Raw genomic sequence first — 22,679 nt, forward strand, 5'->3', positions numbered from 1 at the left:
TTACTGTGTTTCCCGACTCTAGGTAATGCTGCAGTGTCCTTTTTTCAAGTATGGACCCTTTTTCCTTTCAGTGGGACTTTTCTTTAGGCTAAAGTCCAGAAAGTATAATTACCGGACCAAAGCATTTGAATACTGTATGTCTGGCCATGCTTTTTACAAGCTGAACACATACAGAAAAGTTGGGGCAGGACAGAGTCAACTCATGGCTTCATTTCCTTCACCCTCAACCAGGTGTTGGGCAGGAGCGGCGCTTGCTCACACATGAAGCTGCTGCCAACTTCTGAACGTAAGCTAGACTGCTCCCAAATCCTTGTGTTTCCCATTCAGACACCAGGCCAGAAAGATACAAATAATTACGCAGTGCCGACAAAGGTATGAAGAGTTAGACCCATGGATTCTTTGCAAGGCGATGTGGCAGTAGGTAGGAAAAGGTCAAACATGTATATATGCTTTAAGCTAACTATTCTACTTTAATAATTTTAAAAAGTCAAGGAGAGGTACAAATACTTAGCTACAAACATTGGTTACAGCATTTCGCATAAAAGCAAAAATTGAAACAAATTTATGTCCAACAAAAAGAACTGGCTTAAAAAATTACGACATTTGTATCATGGAGTGCTATTGCAATCATTTTAAATTATACTGTAGATGACTTAATAAGTTAATGACATAAACACAGGTTCATAATACATTTAATGAAAAGATAAGTCACAAAAGAGCACTTATACTACCCATTTGTATAAAATATATAGAGAGATAAAAAGAGTTATAAAAATACTCAAGTTATGAGCAGCATTTATATCTTCATAGTGGAATTATGGGTGTTTAATGGTCTTGCATTTTTTATTTTTGACTGGCTGCACCTGCAGCATGCGTAAGTTTCCAGGCCAGGGATGGAACCCTGTACCACAGCAGAAACCACAGCAGTCACAATACCACATCCTTAACCCATGAGCCACCAGCTAACTCCAATGGTCTTACTTTTTTATTTTTTATTTTTATTTTTTGCTTTTTAGGGCTGCACCCATGGCATGTGGAGATTCCTGGGCTAGGGGTCTAATCGGAGCTACAGTTGCCGGCCTACACCACAGCCATGGCAACTCAGTTTCCGAGCTGTAGCTGCCAGCGTAGGCCACAGCCGCAGCAACGCCAGATCCTTAACCCACTGAGCAAGGCCAGGGATCGAACCCGCAACCTCATGGTTCCTAGTTGGATTCGTTAACCACTGTGCCACGACGAGAACTCCCACATACCCATTTCTAAAGCCTACATGCACAAAAACGCTTTCCGCACTCTACCCAGTTGGGACAAGGACAAACAGAGCCATCTGTGTCATCCTGTAGATTCTGTGTCTCCCATCCCTTCATCTAAACAACCAGGGGTATCACAGGTGTAACACTGAGAGCAAAAGAAGTGAGGGTGCCTCCACCCCTAGAACCAGGGGCCCGGACAACTCCCCCTGCGGGAGTCAGGAAGGGCTCCTTGAGAGAGTCCGGGTGGTGGGGCCTAAACGCCGCTCCCGGCTTGTATTAACTACCTATTGCTACGCATCAATTCACGCCCAGACTCAGCAGCATCAGACGGCAGGTGCGTGTGGTCTCCATTTCTGAGGGTCGGGATCTGGGGGGCAGCTCACCGGGCAGCTCTGACGCAGCCATTCAAGGCTCCGGGACCCACTCCCCTCAATGGCTGTTAGCGACGGCCTCTGTTCCCTGCCTCGTGTCACCATGCGTCCTTGTGACATGACAGCTGGCTTCCTGAATGAGTGATTCAAGAGAGAGTCAGAGAGAAAGCCCTCGACAGGGAAGCTGCAGTGTCTTTAAAACCAACCTTGGAAATAAACCGCAGTCCCTCCTGCCGTACCCTGCCGGCCACACGGACCAGCTCTGACAGTTCGGGAGGGACTGTGCCGGAGTGCGGACGCCAGGAGGCAGGTATCACGGAGGTCTTCTTGCAAGCGGCCTACCTACCCCCCTCCCCGTTCAAAGGACTACAGCTCTGAAGTCGCCTCCGCAAGACAAATGGGGACTTGGGGACTTAAAGCTGCCTGAGAAGTAAAGCTGGGGGCCCGTGGTCAAAAGGGAATCTACCAAAGCTCTAACAGCTCATTTTTACTTTCATTGAAATAAGAGACAATGCAGCACAGAGAGAGCTTGTAAAGGACGCATTAAATTGGAATGGGTTCTGTACAACTAATTTCCATCTCATTACTCTGCTTACTAGAAACTCTTTCAGATTTCCTGGCCCGCAATTCTACGGAGGTTCTTATAAATGTATTTAGCTTAGTTAGATGCAGCTACTAGATACACCACGAAGGCTCTTCCATGTCTGGTCCTCTGTGCGAAGAGAGGGCCTCTCTCACTGATTTGCTGAGTGTGGCTCTGGCCAAAATCCTAAAGGCACAACTTGGCCAGATGTCGTTTGCTCTTGCTTCCACGGAGGTGAGAATGCCCGCAGCCCGTCGGGGCTTAGCGTCAGGGTTCTGAAGCCTCAGCCTCACCCTTACCTACTCCATTTCCAAGTCAGAGCACAGAGGCCACTTGGCCACTGGCCTCCCTTAGCTCCAGGCTGCAGCCTTGCAGGGCAGCTGTGCCCTTTGCTGGCCCAGTACCCACACCTGCCCCGAGGCCGCACTGCATCAGCCTCGAGAGACTGGCTTCTCCTTCACCGCCTCTTCCTGGCTTCCAGCTCACTTTTTAAATTATTGCCAACGAGAACAACTGACAATTTCCTTACCCTCTTCCCTGCATTCTGGAAGGAGATGACAGGCATCAAGTGAAGAGTGGCTTTTTAGGAAGGAGAATCAGTGTGCCCTGCATAGGCACCTAGTGACTTGACTGGTAAGGGTGCTTTATACCCTCAGGGCTTGCAGCAGGGTATCCACTAGACTTGTTAATAAACAAATGAATGAATGAGTGAAAACTTGAGAAGGATAAATTTAAGACCACTAACCCTGATGAGCAAAATAAAAAGCTGACAACTCTATGATGTTCCCCCAACCCCTACCCTATTAAAAAAAAAAAAAAAAAAAAATTCCGGCTTGTGAAATCCTGCAGGCCTCAGAAGGGAGCCCGCAGTGTCATCACTCTGCTTTTGTATTGTCAGCACCACAGCTTTTCTCCTGCCTCTTGGAGTCAGAAGACGGAGGCGTCACATGGACTCTAAGCTGGCTACGTTACCGCAGTACACCACATGTGCATCAGGAGTCTCGAGCCAAAAGATAGAGAAGAATCTTACGAATGAGATACACGGTGTGTCTAGAAGTGGAACGGCTGTGCTGCGGGGAAAGCACAATAAACCCCTTGGGTTAAGTCCCAGGGCCACACAGCAGGCTCTCCTCCTCTCCCTGCAACTACGGTCGCCTCTGGCAGGGGGACAGCAGGTGCCTCAACACCGCACTGGTCAGGGCTCTCCCAGGACGCAAGGGACAAAAGCTGAACTCAAAGTAGCTTAGATGAGGGAGGCAGGGACTTGAATTCCATTGGAATTCTTTCTCCCCATCCTCAACTCTGCTTTTCTGTGTGTGGATTTCATTCTCTCTTCCCACAGAGAGCTTTCTTCACACAGCAGTGGACATGGGGGCCCACCTTACTGGCCCACAGTCAAATGATGATTCTGTGACCAGAGGAGGAAGGGTTCTGCTGCGGGGTCCAGCCCAGAATATCCTGTGTAGGCCACTGTTGGGTGGCAGGTCCATCTCCACACCAATCACTGCAGCCAAGAGGCCAGCTGTGTTTCCTTCAACTCTATAAGCTTCACCTTCCTCGTCTATAAAATAGGGGTAGTATTAACACCAACCACAAATGGTTACTGTGAAGATTAAAATAATTTAAATGAGGCAATGCATATAAAGTACTCGATTCCATATGTGGCACGTAGTAAATCCTCAGAAAGCCCCTGGCCTATTTTGGCAACTGTTAATGCTTTGTGATCGGCACAAGATGGAGACCAAACCGCAGCATCCGGTCTTCTGCTTGTTTCCCAAATGGTGCAGCCTTCTGCTCTTTTTACACTCTCCTATTCCTACAGCCAGACTGAAGCTATGTTAAATAACGCACACAAAATACTATGAGCGCCTATGGACATGTGAGGGTGTGAGAGGGTCAATAAAGGTCAAAATCAGAATCACACAACTTAGGACTTAAAAGGACTTACTGGTATTTCAGATAAAAAAAAAAAAAAAAAAAAAAAAAACTTACTTGAGTAGGTAGAGGCAGAAAATATGAATCAGTGCCTAGATCCTATCATCACGAAACGACAGCATGGTAGATCTGCAGGCTGACAAGCCAGTCTCAGCTACTGCTGATTTGCTTGAAGGCCTCTGTTTTTTCCTTCTGTAAAATGGGGCTAATGATATTCCCCTTCGGCTCCCACACTGGGTGCAGTGAGACTTAATGAGGCGCTTTTGGGGAACATGCTTTGAGCGGAGCTAATGAAAGGCTCTGGGCAGCCACTTGACGCTATTACGTGGACCCTGCATGGTCATGTGTCATGTGTGCCAGGAGTGAGAGGCTGGTTGGCACTACTTCAGAGAACTGCTGAGAAACACAGATACACTAAATGGTCTTTTTAAAAACTGAGATTAAATCAAAACAGAAAGTTTGGCCCAGTCACTGCCTTGTCCTAAGAGACCCCATGCCCAGTGGTGTTTGTTGGCATCCCTTTCCTGAGAACCACCTGTACTGACTACCGACTCGCTCCTCATTTAGTGGAAGCCTTCTGTTTACTCCACAAGTCCAGCACCATTCCCTCCACCGAGGCGCATCCTTCCTAGACCGCAGTTTGAGAGTTACAGTTCGCTAATGTGAATTTGGGATGAGTTAACCCCTGTGTCAACAAAACAGTTATATAACTCTATGAGTTACTTGTCGATTTTATCTCAATAAAAATGAGGGGGAACCCCCAATAGATGAGGAAAGAGAACTGTATGCTATTAGAGCAGCAAGTTGCAAAACAGTTGTGGTTTTCTTTTTTCTTTTTTTTTTCCTCTTTATGGCAGAACCTGTGGCATACGTAAGTTCCCAGGCCAGGGGTTGAATGGAACTGCATTGCCGGCCTACGACACGGCCACAGCAACGCCAGATCCAAGCCTACCTGTGATCTATGCCGCAGTTCCTGGCAACACTGGATCCTCAACCCACTGAGCGAGGCCAGGGATCAACTCCACACCCTCAGAGACACTATGTAGTGTTCTTAACCCACTGAGCCACGACAGGAACTACTATAGTTGTTTTTTTTTTAACTGAAGTATACTTGGTTTACTATATTGCATTAGTTTCCGGTGTACAGCAAAGGGACTCAGGATTTCTGTGGATTACAGGTTGCATTATATGTTATTATAAGATGACAGGTGTAACTCCCTGTGCTCTCCAGTACTTCCCTGCTCCTTATCTATTGATACAGAGTAGTCTGTATCTGCTCATCTCTTTGTCCCTCCCCCTTCCCTCTCCCCTTTGGTAACCACTAGTGCCTCTCTATTTTCCATATCTGCCAGTCTGTTTCTGTTTTGCACATATATTCACTTGTATTATTTTTTCCATTCCACGTATAAGTGATGTCATGTAGTATTTGTCTTTCTCTAATTTATTTCACCAAGCATGGTATTCTCTAGGCCCATCCATGTTGCTGCAAATGGCATTATTTCCTTCTTTTTTATGGTTGAGTAATAGTTTATTGTGTATGTATTCAACAGCTTCTTAATACAATCACCTGTTGATGGGACTTGGGTTGTTCTTGGTTTTGTAAACAGTGCTGCTATGAACACTGGGGCGCATGTATCTTTTCAAATTAGTGTTTTCATTTGAAAATCAGTTTTTCAATAATATACTGAAATGACAAGTAAACCATTAAAAAGGCATTAACCCAGTGGTATGCCAGGGCCAGCTGACACAGGCTTGTGAGAACTGACTGTTCAATTTTCAGGAATTTTTTTTGAACCAGTTGTTACATATGACAATTTTTTTTTTTTTTTGTCTTTTTGCCTTTTCTAGGGCCGCTTCCCGTGGCATATGGAGGTTCCCAGGCTAGGGGTCGAATCAGAGCTGTAGCCACCGACCTACACCATAGCTCACAGCAACGCCAGATCCTTAACCCACTGAGCAAGGCCAGGGACCGAACCTGCAACTTCATGGTTCCTAGTCGGATTCGTTAACCACTGAGCCACAATGGGAACTCCCACGTACAGCTATTTTTAAAACTAAATTATACAAGCTTACCATTTTTAAAATTCCATCAAAGACAAAGCTAATAAATTCTCAAAACTTATCACTTCATAGTAATTTTACAACTATACATTCTCCTGAGGTTATTTATAGCTAGTGTTGATTTCTACTCTATCGATTGTGCTGAAAACAGTACATAACGAGTGCTACTCCACACTTCTTCACGTCTGCACGTTCAGTGACGTCTTTTGCTTGCTTGAAACAGCCACAGCAGCAGCGTTCACATCACCGAAACTAGACTCTTCACGTCAGGGCGCCCCCTTTCCTGACGGGCGACTTGCCAGCACACCTTGTCTAGACCCATAAAGACACAGAGGGAACAGGACTGCAGACAACAGCAGACCAAAAGGTCAACAATATCCTAGAAATTTTAGAAGTCGATGAATGAGAGGTCATTAGTTTAGCAGAGAAGATACTTTCACAGGGAGGGAAGCCTGGAAGAAGCAAACCAGCTTCCACAGAACCCTAGAAAGAAAGAGAAATTGGCCCCCTCCGTACAGAGCATGGGTGCAGGTGCGCTGAAAACAAATGTGCTGAAAGTGTGTGCAGGGAACAAGGAGGTGCCTCACATTTCTCCCCAACGCCTGCGCAGCCAGGCCATGCCCTGCCCAGCCCTGGGAGAAAAGGGTGAACCAGATCATCCGGACAGCAGACGCAATGGGGAGCTGGCAGGTAGGTGACCCACTGCTGAAATGGGATTAAATGACGGTCTGCATTTTGGATTGTAACAGCCTGCAGTCTCCTCCCTAGTCTTGGCTCCCAGGATGCTGGCAGTGAGGCTTCTACCCCCTAGACAGAAGATCAGATGATCCATCTCTAGAGGAGCAACGAGTCCAAGAGGAAAGACTTGCAGAGACTGACCTAGTACGGTCCCCTTGGGAAACCTCCAGATAGCTGCAGAATCCCAACAAGCTTCCCACACCTCACCTTACTGTGAGCAGTAAATCACCGGACATTGGCGGGAAGCCTCTAACACGAAGCAAAATTAATTCCAAAGTCGAGCTCTATGTCCAGACAAGCTGTCAAGTACAACAGTACAATGAAGACACTTACAAGGTGCCCAAACATCTACCTGCCATGAACCCTCTCTCAGGAATCTACTGGGGCATGTGCTCCAACAAAACAAAGAATTACCGGAGTTCCCATTGTGGCACAGTGGAAATGAGTTCGACTAGGAACCATGAAGTTTTGGGTTGGATCCCTGGCCTCACTCAGTGGGTTAAGGATCCGGCGTTGCTGTGAGCTGTGGTGTAGGTCACAGATATGGCTCGGATCCTGTGTTGCTGTGGCTCTGGCGTAGGCCGGCAGCTGCAGCTCTGATTGGACCCCTGGCCTGGCACCCTCCATATGCCACAGGCGCAGCCATAAAAAGAAAAAAAATAATTACACAAGAAAGGAGATAAGAGTGCCAGGAAACAGGGATTCCAAAGAAGGAGAGAAGGAAAGAGGGTACCCAGGGTGATGCTGAAGGGAAGCTCCGAGCAGGACCATCCAGAAAGATGTCCCCAGAGGGAGACGCAACTGAGATCCCAACATGTTCTCCTGTTGAGGAGAGTCTGAGGCGAGTCACTCATAAACACCCAAAGAACCACACAATTAAAACAGGATCAAGTCCAGGGTTGGGGGGGCAGGGGGAGGAGGAGACATTCAAGGGCAAAAACGTAATTACAGTGCACCATGCGCACGGCCAAATGATGCAAATACAGATCCGTGATTTCATCCCAACTGGGATGGCCCATCATTTATAATATTCCAACATGCACGCTCCTCTCACATTTTAACATCCTGAAAGTCGGGCTGCCTCTTGCCGTCAGTGTGATAAGGAAGTACCGTTTCGTAGTTTACCTGGAAGCATGTCGTTTCTTTTGTAGTGACACGTAAATGATGGTGTATCTTCCGACAGGCGGCATCGAAGCTGGAAGGGAATCTGTGGGGAAGGGAGGGAAAGGTGTGGACGCCCGCGTGCAGGACGGGGACGAACGCTAAGCCCTCGTCCCAGTGAGAAGTCAGCGGAAGATTTCTCACATTATCAAAGTAGAAAAGCAGCTTTGTAAACAGGTTTTTCAGTATGACGGCTGCAAATTCCAGGAGTACAACCAAAACCACAGCCAGCGGTTGACTCTGGGAGTGGAACCTGGAGGTCAGGAGGCACTGGGCTGTGACGTTTATAAGCCTCATAAACATGTGAATTTTTAAACAATATATAGGTATTAGAAGTAAAAGTAATATGCATGGAAATGAGAATAATAAAATGCAGCGCCCGTCCAGTCTCGCCAGAAGACTGTGAAAATGAAAAGGGGACTTTATGGCCTCCTCCTTCAGGACAAGGCATCTAGCCGCCCTGCTCGCTGTCCCAGGCCGGTCTTGGGAAGTGAGGCTCCCCGGCCTCTGGCACATGGCCTCACCGCCACCGCTGGCCTCCCATCCCTTGAAACTCCGCTGCCTGATTTTTCACTCTCTAGGGGACCAGACAGCTGGTCTTAGGGCAGGTGGAAACTGCATAGGGCACGTTTTTCAAATACTGGAGCTCCCTAGAGCCCTTGAGAATGAGAAAGGAAGCTGGTGGCTTGGCAGGTGCGGAGGCCCTTCTCGCAGACATCTGTCGGTGGTGCTGGGAGCCCAGGCCCCTCCTCTTTACGGAGGAAGAGCCCTGGCTTCCGGATGGGATGAGGCACCGGCCTGTGCCAGCTGCATGGCATCCTGGGTGAGAAAACAAGAGGAAGACTGCTCCTGGCAGAGCACGAGCTACCTGCTCCTCACATGTCAGACCTCCGCCCGAGCCCCTGCAGGCCAGGAGGCACCCACTGCTCCCGGGGGACATCCGGGCACTGCCCGCTCTGCCCCGGGCGGGGGGAGAACAAACACCTGCAGTTCTGCCCGTGAACTGGGTGAGGCTCTGCTGCCGAGCGATTGGGAATCAGCATCCAGGGAGTTTGAGGCGACGAGGACGGCAGCTCTCGCCCGCATGCCACTTGCTGTGAAACGCCGCAGCCGCACCCCGCGTTCGTGTGGAAACACTTCACACCGGTTGGTAAACAGCCACAGCCCGGCCCCTCCCCTCGGTCCCCCACACCTCCCACCACCCTGCAACCAAAGGGGAACATACGGCCCAGCAGGGGGCCTCCAGGAGCTGGCACACGGAGGCCCCACCGCGGGTGACAGCCCTGATTGGTCAGGCTTGCTTGTTAAATATGTCAAGTATCACTGCCAGCGCCTAGATCAGTGAGAGACCGGAAAGCCCACTTCCCGCAGTAAGCCCTCCACCTTCCTCTCCCGCCTCCCTTCTCCCGGCCCAGCGTTTACAACACCAGAGTCTTCTGGAGTAAAAAGGTCTTTTTCTATGGACAAGAAGAGAAGCCCCTTTTTTTCATTCCCTGGGGGCCCCTGATGCTCCAGACTGCAAGGAAATTTTCCTATGTGCCTCTTCCTCCTGCTTCCCTAACTTGTTTATCCTGATGAAATTAGGTTACAATGGCCAGGGCGAGCGGCCTAAAAGGGGAAAATAAAGTTAGCGGAGTCCAACGCGCGGCCTCGGCGCGGGCTGGCTGGGAGGCCTGGGGGGGACATGTGCTTTCCCGGCTGCCAGGGACCCTCTTCCCTCCCCCTCAGGTGCCACTTCCCGTTCCCAGCCCCTGCAGGAGAGGGATCCCCTGGGCCCTGTGCAGGGGCCCTGGCACAGCCTGAGGATTTCCGCAGGGATACCTGGTCCTCCGATGCAGCCAAGGAGGGGTGGGGAGGGGCGCTCTCTCCCCGCAGTGGAAGTTTTACTGCTCTCTTACCCTTGGGTGGAGGCCGGCTCAGGCCTTCCCAGCTCTGCCAGGTCACTGAGGACCCTACCCAGGGGCACCCCACACATGACCTCGGCCCTCACAGATGCGCACTGTGACCTGGAGACCAGTCCAGTGTGTTTCCTGGGTCTCCACTGAAAACCTATTCAAGGAGTTCTCCTGTGGCACAGTGGGTTAGGGATCCAGCATTGCCACTGCAGTGGCTTGGGATGCTGCTGTGGCCCGGGTTTGATCCCTGGCCTGAGGAACTTCTGTATGCCGTGGATGCAGCCAAAACAAAGGAAAAAAAACTTTCTCAGTCTGTCAAAATTATGACTTGGGACAATTTAGCAAATGGTCTCTTCGGTTTGGGTTTTGTTTTGCTTGTTTTTTGGTTTGTTTTTACGTGACATCAAAGGCAGACTGCAGAGCGGAAGGGGTCCACCAGGAAGGACCTAGAGGGACCAATGCAAATTCTGCTCTTCTGACCGAGACCTCCTCTTCCAGAAATGCCTACCCCCAAAGGCCGTAAGGAGGGTAAAGGTGCAGCCAAATCAATGAATAACGTACACAATTTTTTAAAAAAGTTAATTTTTGTTGCTTCTGTTGATTTGTAGAAGTTCTTTATATATTCTGTATATTAATCTGTTATCAGACACATGATTTGCAAATATTTTTCTCCCATTCTGTAGGTTGCCTTATCACTGTTGATTACTTTCTTTGATGCACAGAAGCTTTTAAGTCTAATGTAGTCCCATTTGTTTACTTTGCTTTTGTTGCCTGAAGGCACATTTTTAAAGTTTTTAACGTGATACATTTAAAAAAAATGCAAAAGAAAAAATACATATACAAACACATGTATATGCCTACTATACATATAGTCATACACATACATACATAAAATTCTCCCTTGCACCCCTGACACCCAGTCTCAGTTTCCTCTCCCAGAGGCCACCACAAGTGCCGATATCCTTCTATTGATGTGTGTCCTTCTTTTCGATTATATGAATGTCCTAAGTGTTACTGAGCCAATCCCTTTCTCTCCGTCATTACCATAACCAGGGCTGGAAAAGCCAGTGTACGGACTGTCCCCTGTCAGTGTGTGAGGATGGTTTAATTGTTTGACAGCTGCCTGACAGTCCACAGAACAGACATTCCATAACTTGTTTAATCAGTCCCCTGGTTAAAAATTTAAATTGTTTACAGCCCTCTGCTGCAATGAAAATGTTTGCACACATGTCTTTGAGCCCCTGAGGGCTATATCTGTAGGATAAATTATTAAAAGTGGAATTGCTGGTCAAAGGCTTTGTGAATTTTAAACTTTGATAGATATATCCACATAGTGGATAGATTTTACCCCAAAGTAAGAAAGAATTTTAGCAACCAAAACTGCCCAAAGTTACTTTAGGAGATTGTGGGTGGGTTTTTTTTTTTTTCCCCTTTTATTTTTTTAAATTATTTTAAGTCACTCAATGAATTTTATTAGATTTATATCTGTACAACGATCATCACAACACGATTGTACAGCATTTCTATCCCAAACCCCCAGCGCACCCCTCCACCCCCCAACCTGTCTCATTTGGAGACCATAAGTTTTTCAAAGTCTGTGAGTCAGTATCTGTTCTGCAAAGAAGGTCATTCTGTCCTTTTTTTTAATTTCACAAGTGATAGCATATGATGTTGGTATCTCACTGTCTTGACTGACTTCACTTAGCATGACAATCTCCAGGTCCAGCCATGTTGCTGCAAATGCCATTATTTCCTTTTAATGGCTGAGTAATATTCCATTGTGTATATGTACCACATCTTCTTGATCCACTCCTCTGTTGATGGACATTTAGGTTGTTTCCATGTCTTGGCTACTGTATATAGTACTGCAGTGAACTCTGGAGCACATCTATATTTTCGAGTCATGGTTTTCTCTGGAGAGATGCCCAGGAGATTGTGAGTGTTTTAAGGAAATCAATCCCCAGCCTAGGAACTTATGTACGCCCCAGGTGTGACCATTTAAAAAAAAAAAAAAAAAGAGTGCTATTGGATATATTCAAGCATTTGTAAATTCATTGATCACAGAATCCTTTCCAACTCTGATATTGTAGCTTTCTGATAGAAGGCACAGCCCAAAAGACGTCACATATTTTTTTCGGAATGTCGTTCAGTGATAAAGCAAGATGTGGACCTGGTTCACACTGAGAGGTGCATGAAGGATACACGTTAATACGACGCATCCCAAGAGAGGCCCCGGGTGAAGCAAGGCTCTAAATTAAGGACTCGCACGTGGTCTGCCTGCACCATGTGGCCCTGGGCAGGTGGTGAGAGAGGCTACGCAGAGGCCTTTCTGTCTGCCCTGTCCGTCACCGCTCACACTGTGCACACCCAGAGCTCCACAGATGGAAACGTGATCTGCAGCAGATGCGGCCGAACAGGGAGCGCTGTCCCCTTGAGGGCCCTTGGTCAGGGTCCTCAGCAGCAGGGCCATGGCATGATGTGTTGTAACCTGATGTGAGGTGTGTGCTCACAGCTCTTGCTAATTAAAGAACTGAGGCTTCCCGGGGATGGAAAGTTCCCTACCTTGCGCCAACTCATTTATTTCCAGCTGTTGATTTTTCGAAAGATCTTTCTCATATATACTCAACTGAGCCAAAATCTGTTCCCCTTTAAAATGTTTACCGGTTTCAGTTCCTTGTATGGCCATTAAATACAAAATTCTCCTTTTTCTACATACCAGACCTTCGGGTACCTGAGAACTGCCATTAGATGCCCGCTCAGTCTTGTCTTCTCTGGGCTCAACCTCCTCAGTTCTTCACCCGTTTCTCATGTGTCATGTTTTCCAGGTGTTCACCATCCTAGTTACTCTTTGGAACGCCTCCCAAGCAGTCAAACGCCTCTGAAAGGGTGCTGCCCAGAAGAGGCCCTGATTATAGCCAGGGGAAGGACAAAGTGAAATCATTTCCTTGTTTTTCTTACTCCTTTCTTGTAAACAGTGGGGCCTAAAATTGGCACGCCGGAGATCCCTTTCTTTGGCCTGTCAAACATGCCTTTCCACTTTTTTGGGTAAAAACGCCCCGACTTTCCGTGAGGGAATTGCTCTTCACTGATTCTGAGACGTTCTGAGGGCATCTCAGTCAAGGTTCCCCCTGCCCCTCCTCCTGGAGAATCGTGGCACAGAGAACCCAGTTTAGGCCATTTAGACTCTGGGTGCTCGGGTTTTGAGCTTTGGGGAAAATGATGTAACATAAGCCACGAGAGTGGAGACGTTCTGATGGGGCTGGGGGGAGACACAGGATCTGTCCATTCATTCCTGCTAGTGGCCCAACCCTCTTCTTCCTGAGGCTTGGTCCTTCAGCATCCAACAGCTCTTCGTGCCTTTTCAGCCAAGTCTTCCACACTGAGAGTCCCCTTCCATCGCCTGCAACTAAGGAACCTAACACATCAGATCACCCTGTCTGCCCCAATCCCAACAGGGGCACTTTGTGGGCCAGACTCCTGAACATACTTCACAGGTTATGACCGGTTTCTGCTCACACTTCTGACACCAAATGTGTGGGGGATGCTATCTGTACTTCTTACCTGACCAGCTATGAAGTGAAGAGGTTCCCACAACTCCCTCTTCAGATTCAATCATCTGTCAGAACTCAGGGAAATACTTGACTTACTAGTACCAGTTAATTACAAATGAAGAGTCAAATGGAAGAGACGCCTGGGGCAAGGGATCAGGGGAGGGGTAGGTGGGGCTTCCATGTCCCCTCTGGGCACATCACCCTCCCAGAACCCTCAGCGTGTTCACCAACCCAGAAGCTCTCTAAACTCCATCATTTAGGGGTTCTGATGAAACTTTCATTACATAAGTATAACTGATCAAATCATTGGCTATTTGGTGATTAATTCAGACTCCAGCCCCTCTCCCCTCCCAAAAGGCCAGAAGGTGGGGCTGAAAATTCCAACATCTAATCACAGAGTTGGTTCCTCTGGCAACCAGCCCCCATCCTGAAGCTCTCAAGCCACCACCACTCCAAACAAAAGTAACTTCACTACTGTAAAAACAAACAAACAAACAACAACAACAGCAGCAACAAAAAAACAGGTTTGGTCGAAAGGGGCTTATTATGAATAACACAAGAAGCTCCTCTCAGACTTACTACTCAGGAAATTCCCAGGGCTTCGGAAGCTCTTGTGCTGGGAATGAGGAATGAAGACCTAACGCAGATTTCTTAGATCACAGGAACACACAGGTGCTGCCATTAAATGACACATCCCGTGAGTTCCTGTGGGGGCGCAGCAGAAACGAATCCGACTAGGAACCATGAGGTTGCGGGTTCGATCCCTGGCTTTGCTCAGTGGGTTGGGGATCCAGTGTGGCCGTGAGCTGTGGTGTAGGTCGCAGATGTGGCTTGGATCCCGCGTTGCTGTGGCTCTGGCGTAGGCTGGTGGCTACAGTTCCGATTAGACCCCTAGCCTGGGAACCTCCATATGCCACGGGAGCGGCCCTAGAAAAGGCAAAGAGACAAAAAATAAATAGATACCGTTTAAAAAAAGAAAAATAAAAATGACACGTCCCCAAGTTCAGTACTGGGAAAGGTGACTTGGGACAAAAACACCGTTTTGAGGATCATGAGTCTCTCTTGCTTGCTCTCCTCTATCCATTAGCGATAACTGGCTACCTTACGAATGAGACCCATTCAAGCCATCAGCAAAAATGTTAAGCAACTAATGATAGCTTGTGCATCGGCTGCTTACTTACTCCGTGCCTCCCCTCAAGGCAAGAAAATCAGTGTTCTCAGAGGTTTCCCCACTGGCCAATGAGCAACGGGATGGACCTGAGCTTTAAACCCAAGTCAGAAAGTCCTAAAGCCAGGGAGAAATGAAGGATTCTCTTGGGACTCACAGCCCATAGCTGAACTGGGGAGAAGCTGTATCTTCTACTATTTTGGAAGACCTGAAAGAAAAGGGTGAAAGAAATACACAGAGCCTGCTTTAGGATGCAAAGGCCTGGCTCAGACTGCACATGCCAAGTGACAGTGGTACAGCTAGAAGAGGCGGGCACTGAGTGCAGAGGTGGAGGCTTGAGGCATCAGATTTCCAGTGACACTGAGACCTGGGTGGGGAGGAGGCTCCTCCTGCCTAGGCTTGCTCCACACCTGGAGCACTGGACCGCGTGCCTGTGACAGTGTCGGGTGGAGCCCTCTTTCCACCTGGATTCAGAGGTCACAAGAAAGACACTCCCGCTTCCTCACCATGCCACCCAGCTCCTCTCCCCAGCTCCCCGCCTTGTTCCAAGAGGGACAGCTCTTGGAACAGGGAATTAACAACGTAAGAGATCTGACACGACCCAAGAAAAGGCACATATTGTGGGAAAACCTAAGTTATACTAAGGTAGACGCCACTGTTGCTTTTACTCCAGTTTTTTTCTTTTCACCCAGATTTGGTAAAGATCCTAATTTTATAACCTTGGTCATTGGAGACCCCACTGGTTCCCGTCACTTTAAACAGCCTTTTATAGTCACAGCATCTCAAGTACATTTCCTCTTCTTTTTCAGCATATCACAGTTCTTGGCAGAAATCTCTAGCAGAAAGCACCAAAATTTTTATAATGAGGATAAAATAAAAATTTCACACATCAGATTTCTCTTGTAGACTATTTCTTCCTGTTCAATCTTGCCCTGCTTTTATTTTAGTGGCTAACAATCTAAAATTTGCTATCAGCGTTGTTTGTTCCTGGTATAGGATTTTGCTGCCAAAGGGCATACGTTCTCTGCTCTGACTTTAAAGTTCCCAAGTGGAAAGACTCTGCCTGTGTCGTGGTCAGGAGCCCGGCTTTTCCATTTTAAGATGTGTGCTATGCTCTTGCTTCCACTGCAAAGGTTGTTTGTGCCTGCTGTTAGGAGCAAAGATCAAGTTCAAACCCCCGGTACCAACAAGACACGTTGAAGAATCTTCTACTTCATGACCAGACTGGGCCAGGAGGCGCAAGTGGCCTTTGCCACTTCCAGCCGAGTCACATGGCCCCCAAACATTTTGCTTTTTCCCCTGAAAGTGCCTTCCTGTCTCTGCTCAGTGACTAACTCCATCACGAATGTGACCCAGTTTGTTTGGCAAGATGTGATTTTTTTTTAACTCTCGCTGCTTTTCCTGGTCACGACTCTCTCGCAGGCATTTAGCGACTCCCTCCTGGCATCCGGCTGGCCCTGCTGCCAAGCTGGATTGACGGCTTTCTCCCCAGCTGTTCCCTTCCAGCCCTCTCTCCACTCCCCGGCAAAGCCATATTCCATTTGCTTTTCTGCAGCGTTTTGATACCTCCAGAGTCTCCTTAAAATAGACAGATAAACACTAATCTCCAAGGAAGTAGCAAGGCAGCGTCCACAGGTTTGTACGAGCTCAGTGATCTGCTCAGAGGGCGGATGGATGGCAAACATAACCTGGGAGTCCCCGTGTGCGAGTCTTGCCATCATTTCCAAAGTGCTCTGGACCCACGAGGTCTCATTTAATACCCACGACCACGCACAGCCCAGCGTTTTACAGGTAGGAAAGCAAGGCTCGAGAGGCGAAGAGCCCGTCTACACAGAGAGCGAGAGAGAGGCCAGGAACTGAACGTGCCCTTTTAAAAACGGCGCTTTTTACATTCAATAAAACGCCTAGATCTTCAGTGCCATGCGAGGAATTCTGACACGTGCACACTTGTGTGAAGCATACAGACCATCTCCGTCACCCACAAACTCCGCGCCCCCCCCAGCATCCTCCCCCGCCACGCCCCTTCCCAGGAAAGCCCGCACCGCTCTCTGGCTTCTACAGCCTAGATTAATCTGCCTTGAACGTGGCTCCTGACTCCTCAGTCCACGTTCAGTCCCTTTTCTGTTACACAGACCAGGTCTGTGAAATGAACTCAGTGGCACCCACCAGGCTGCACTCTGCAGCCAGAGGACTTTAGAAAGCCAGGCCACAGTCCTTCGCCGAAACACCAGGTCAGCTGGTGGAGTGGACCTTGCGGCCTGCAGTCTGGGGCAATGTAGGGAGCAGAGTCCCAAAGCCACCCAGAGACCCTCTCTCTGCAGTCCACTCCCTGCTCTTGGCCTCGACAGCACATCTCTGTACAGGGGGTCACTGGAGGGAAGTCGCTATGAGGTTTAAAGAGAGAGGTCCGAATTCAGCTTGGAGACTCCAGCCCACACTTGCAGGCCCGCCCCATCCCTGAGCTGCCACCACGGTTTCTAGGGCCTCCAGGGACAGGCCACACTCTGACTGTTTACGCTGGACGCCTGGACTTTTCATGAACATCAGGTGTGTGTCATCTGTCAACTGGGAGTTTTACAACTGGAGGCCTCCACTTTAGGGGAAAAAAAGGAGAGAAAAGAAATAATAAAAGCCCATTCGACTAGTTCCAAGGATAGACAGTAAATGAACTAACGGATTAGTCACCTGAGGCCAAATCCCTCTCAGGCTGTCCTGAACCAAGGGACACATGATACAATTAACCTGATCTGCTTACCTGCCCACAGTCTGATGCTGAAATCTTGTTCACGTAGCAGGTTAACTGGTTCCTCTTGGATCGGTTTATACACAGCAGCGGGCTGGTCAATGTTAAGCAGAGATTTTCTGGGAAGGGAAAAGAGCCCAGGTTGGTAGCACTTGCCGGCTTCGGCCTGGGGTTGGGAGGCCGCCTGTGTGACCGGCTCTAGTGCCCTCCGACCCACAAGGATGCCTTCCACTGGTCAAACACGCCATTTCCTTTGTAGGCAGCACGGGCAGGGGTGGCAGGGGTCGGCCGCCACCCAGCACACCAACGACCTCAAGGGCGAGTGGTCTGCAGGTGGCCGGTCCCCTCTGCCTGCGCTTCCAGGCTCTGCCTCAACACTTCTCTTTCCAGGAGACAGGGTTCAGTCTGGGGTTTGCAAGCGACGCCTCTCCAGGGCTGGAATTTCCAAATAAACCTTCAAAGTCATTTGAAGTGCAGAATAAACATAAACTAGCCCAAGATGAACTCCCACAAATCCTCAATCTAGAGAATCCGAGTGACCCCAGCCTCTACTCTGCATCCCTTGCCTGCATCAATAGCTAGTCTTTCGAAGTTTTTAGAATAGCCCTAAACATCCAGCTGTCCTGTTTTGTTCTGTTCTCCTCTTTAGAAGGCTAACTGCAGAGAGGCATGAGCATGCCATCATTTCCTGCTCCCGGACGAGCGCCTACAGGCCTGCGGAGAGGAAGGGGACGGCAGGAAGGGGCCTCGGCCCAGGCTGCAGCCAGGAGCGGCTTCTATCCGGAAGCCCCTCCTGCCGTCACGCCTCTGTGTACAAAGCGATGATGGAGAAGACAAGATTCCTGGATGTTTGCAGGTTCACAAAATGATTTGTGTGGCGGAAAAGACTCTTTTCCTTTGTCATACACGTGCGTTAGGTCAGCTGGGCAGCGCGGCACCGCCCTGCTGGCTTTCACTGCACCACTGCAGTGACTGCTCGCGCCTCCCTCCAGAACGTGGCCTGATTCTGCGCGACCTTTCCCCACGGCTACTCCACTTTCGGTGCCAACTTGTCCCTGCTCAGCGTTCCGCTCGGCATATTTTTCTCAGAGGAGCTTTGGCATTACATTTGTCTTTTTAGAGCCGCAGCCATGTCACATGGACGTTCCCAGGCCAGCGGTCGAATCGGAGCTATAGCTGCTGGCCTACACCACAGCCACAGCAACACGGGATCCAAGCCATGTCTGCAACCTACACCACAGCTTTTGGCAACACGGAATCCTTAACCCACCAAGTGAGGTCAGGAATCAAACCCACATCCTCACAGACACCATGTCGGGTTCTTAACCTGCGGAGCCACAGCAGGACTCCAGCATTACACTTGCCAGCCTTCTGATGCCTTGACCTAGTCCATACAACTGTCTCAGCTCCCAGTCGCTTATGTGCCATATGGTCATTAACTTCCTCGTGGGGCCCTTTGCTGACTGTTACGGAGAGACTCCCCAAAGACGTCTGCGAGGACACCCCACCCTCGGAGATTCTGTATGGTAGGAGAGGGTGGTGCCAATAAAAATATCTACACAAAATTGACAGCGTTCTCTGTGTCAGGCAGTTTCCTTCCATTACCTTCGGCCTCGTAATAATCCCTGAAATAGACACTAAGGTTACTCTCTTTTTACATGTGTGATAACTGACACTCCGAGAGGTTAAGTAACTTGCAAAAGTCACAAAGCTGGTTAACGGTGAGTGTGGTTATGACCTGGGGGCAGATTCTTACCCGAATGATTCCAAAACCCGAGCCTTTGTCACTGTGTGACGTGGCTAAGCGCCCAGGTAACAATAATACGAGGAGGAGGAGGCTGATGGCAAAAATGGGGTGGATGTTAAGAGCCAGGTGATTTTGGAAGACAAGATAAAAAACCAAAAGTGCTGGCTGAGACCTCTCCTGTGGGAAGGAGTGGGCTCCCTGGCCCTGGGTCCTCGGGCAGACACTGGAGCCATCTGTGACGTTCTGGGCGAGCGACAGACCTGGCAGAGGCCTCTGCAATCCTGCAGCTCCCGGTGTGATGGTTTTGGCAAGTGGCCTATAAGCCGAGCCTGGCAGGAAGGCTTCTTGTCGGTGTGGACTGAGGGGAGAAGGTGTTGGGGGTAGAGAGAACCCAAGGACCAAATCTCTAGAGGCACAGCACACAGAGAGTGCTTGTCATTTCGACCAGAGGCCTCAGAGGCCACGAAGCTCACACATTACTCAGGTCAGGAAATACACATAAACCACTGGTCCTATTTGACAGTTAAAGAAGCAATAAATGTGACTGTTTAAGCCGGAGGTTCTCCAATTATGCCCTGAACTTTTAATCCATGAGGTAGAGTCAGGTGTTCTACAGGTAAAATAAAATAATTGCCATTATTGGGAGTTCCCTAGTGGCCTAGTGGTTAAGGATCCAATGTCATCACTGCTGTGGCACAGGTTCAATCCCTGGCCTAGGAACTGCTGCACACTGCAGGCATGGCCAAAAAACAAAACACAAAAAACCTACAGTTATTACCCACTTTCAGGGACAGTAGAAGCATTCAGTTGTCCCAAAGGCAACTTGACCTCGGTATATTCATTTGAAATTGGCTTCTTGAATTTTTCTTCAAACTTTGGCAACTGCTACCCTTTATGTGCCAGTGAACAGTGATACAATAAAACAAATAAGTGAGCAGAGCTAACAAAAATCAGCAGAAAAACACAGACACAACCAGTTAGGCTTGGCGTAACGGCCTGATTTTTTTTCATGGACAGTCGGTGGTAATCTTGGATTATACACGTACATTATAGAGTTGTACTTTCCACCCGTAAAATCGTTCTTAGATCATTTAACAGAAACAAATACATCCATATTTCATGGTGTTCAGCAAAGATCACAGTGGCTTCAGGTGCTCTCCTTTGCCTTCTTAATGTGCCACGTGGCTGAGTGATGACTGTAGAATTCTTTTGCTGCCAGGTAGATAAAAGCATAGAAATTCTACACGGTGGGACTGTACTGTGAGGCTCGTGGAGGACATTTGCAAACGCTGCTAGAAAATGGTTCGGTTCAGGGTACAAAAGACAAGGTGGGGGGAGGTCCCCACGCCGCCTCTCCCATTGGTTGTGACCCCCCGCCCTCCCCGCCCACAGCAGGAGCCCTCCACCATGAGGACGGGTCCAAATCACCCCAAGAGCTCTTCCCACATGGACCTGTCCTGCCACCTCCCTGAGGACAGCTCTCTCCAGGCCCGTCTCAAGGCTCTAGCTTGTGGGACGCTGCGGCCCGGGGAGCAGGAGGGCAGGCACAGCGGGCAAGGCCCTCACAGGCAATTTCCACCCCTTCGCCTGCCTGAGAACCTCTGCCGAGGCCTCGGTGATGAGGGCCTCCGATGGCGTTTCACCAATGGTCTAAATGTTCCCACTTTAAACAGTCCCTTAGGCCGACGTGGGCCATGACTCACGTCTCCTCCCCACGCCCACACTTCTGCCCTGCCCTGAGATAGAACAAGCACTGCAACACAACAGCCCAAGCCCTGAAAGAGGCCTGCTGGGCCCCATCCTCCTGCAAAGCCAGCAAAGACCGCAGCATCTCTGCCCACAGGAGCCTGGCTGCACCAGGGCCCCAAACGGCTCAGCAGAAGATGCCCAGAGATGATGCCACCCCAGCCTCACGCTGCCGGCCCTGACAGAGTCCCCTGTCTGCTCCCAACTGAGCCCAGCTCTCCTCTAAGCTGATAACAGTCTGCCAGATCCTGATGATGTCAGCGGAGGCTTCCAGAACCACCTCCGGGACCTTCTACCCAAATCCCCACCAGGAACCTCCAACTCAACATATTTAATACTGACCTCATCATCTCCTGTTCCAAGCCAGCTCCTCTCCCACAGCTTCAAACTCAGTGGGTAGGACCACCATCCACCTGGCTGTCCAAGCACAAACTGGGAGCCACCACTGAATTCTCAGTCCTCCCGACCCTTCCCCCCAAACTGGTCAAGCAGGAAGGAAGACCTGTCCATTTTATTTACCTGGCTCTCCTCTGGTCACAGCCTGGCTCAAGCCCTCATCACCCCATCTGGATTTACTGTAACAGGTCTCCCCGGCTCAGCCCTTCCCCCCACCAATTCCATCCTCCATAGCGTTGTCAGAGGGATCTATTTCTAGCCCGACTCACGTGGCCAACGACCCCGTCGTTGCTGGACAGCCGATGAAGCCCAGGCTCCTTCACAGAGCACACAAGCCCGACTCCGCACCGCACCCCGCCCTCACCTTGCCTAATACTTTAAGTCCCGTCAAGACAAACTGTTCCTCATTTCCCTCCCTGTTAAATCAATCTGATGATGCTGCCGCCTCCGTCTGCCTTGAAGGCTAACACTCGACAGATGTCACCAGCCACCTCTGACCCCCTGTGGTGACACACTCTTCCCGTGATGCCCAGTGCTGCCCGCAGGCTGCCCTATCAGCTTTTCTTGTCTGCTTACATGTGTCTCTTCCAATGAACGTGAGCTCCTGGAGGACAGGGACTATATTCTCTATTATCTGGGAATTGCCGGCCCTAGGGCAGCCAGAGAGCAGAATTTCAAGGAGGATGAAAATGTAAAGCAAACCGCAGCCCAGAAGCACTGGCGTCTCCATCCTTCCCTGAGGCAGCACCAGAGCCATGGCCACCCCCAAATCTGTACCGGGCGACTCTTTACCATGAAGACATCTCCCCTAGTCCCTAAACGGAGCCCTGGGGGAGAAGATGGTGCCTTTGGCCTTCTCCCACTCAGCCCTGATTATCGTCTCAGTCTCCACGTGTGAATCTACGAGAGACACCTGCCAGCACCCCGCCAAGCTCTGTTTCCCAGGACTGGAAGCCACCTAAGGCGTTCTGTCACCTCCCTAGACACACACACACAGGACAAGCGTCCTCCCTGCCCAGCCGGGCTCCCATGCGACCCCCACCCACTTTCCCCCACGGCCTGAGGTGCCCTCCACTGGCCCGATTCAGGAGCAACCCATTGGCATCTTACCATCCCACAATGACCGCTGGCTTGACACCCCACCAGACTTCTGGATGCCCAGCCTCCTTGTGGCCTCAGAGAAGGAACCAACCCTCCGCGAAGCAGACAGTACTATCAGGCCTTCAAAGGGCCACCCAGGCCTCTACGACTAGCACCAAAGACGAGAAACACGGCTTCGGGCATGGGAATCTGCTCCGTTCCCCCTTTCTGATATTTACTGGGTATTCACC

The 22,679-nt window shown here is 49.6% G+C and overlaps 1 long non-coding RNA gene across 1 annotated transcript; it reads right to left on the reverse strand.

Annotated features, from left to right (window-relative positions):
* LOC110255292 lies at positions 1,172 to 18,687 on the reverse strand. The gene is made up of 3 exons (XR_002336643.1): positions 17,472 to 18,687; positions 8,067 to 8,148; positions 1,172 to 1,757 (listed from the first exon to the last, which is right to left on the reverse strand). It is a non-coding gene; the product is annotated as an uncharacterized LOC110255292 (long non-coding RNA).

The sequence above is a fragment of the Sus scrofa genome, chromosome 11, assembly GCF_000003025.6.
Source record: "Sus scrofa isolate TJ Tabasco breed Duroc chromosome 11, Sscrofa11.1, whole genome shotgun sequence".
Taxonomy (NCBI): Eukaryota; Metazoa; Chordata; class Mammalia; order Artiodactyla; family Suidae; genus Sus; species Sus scrofa.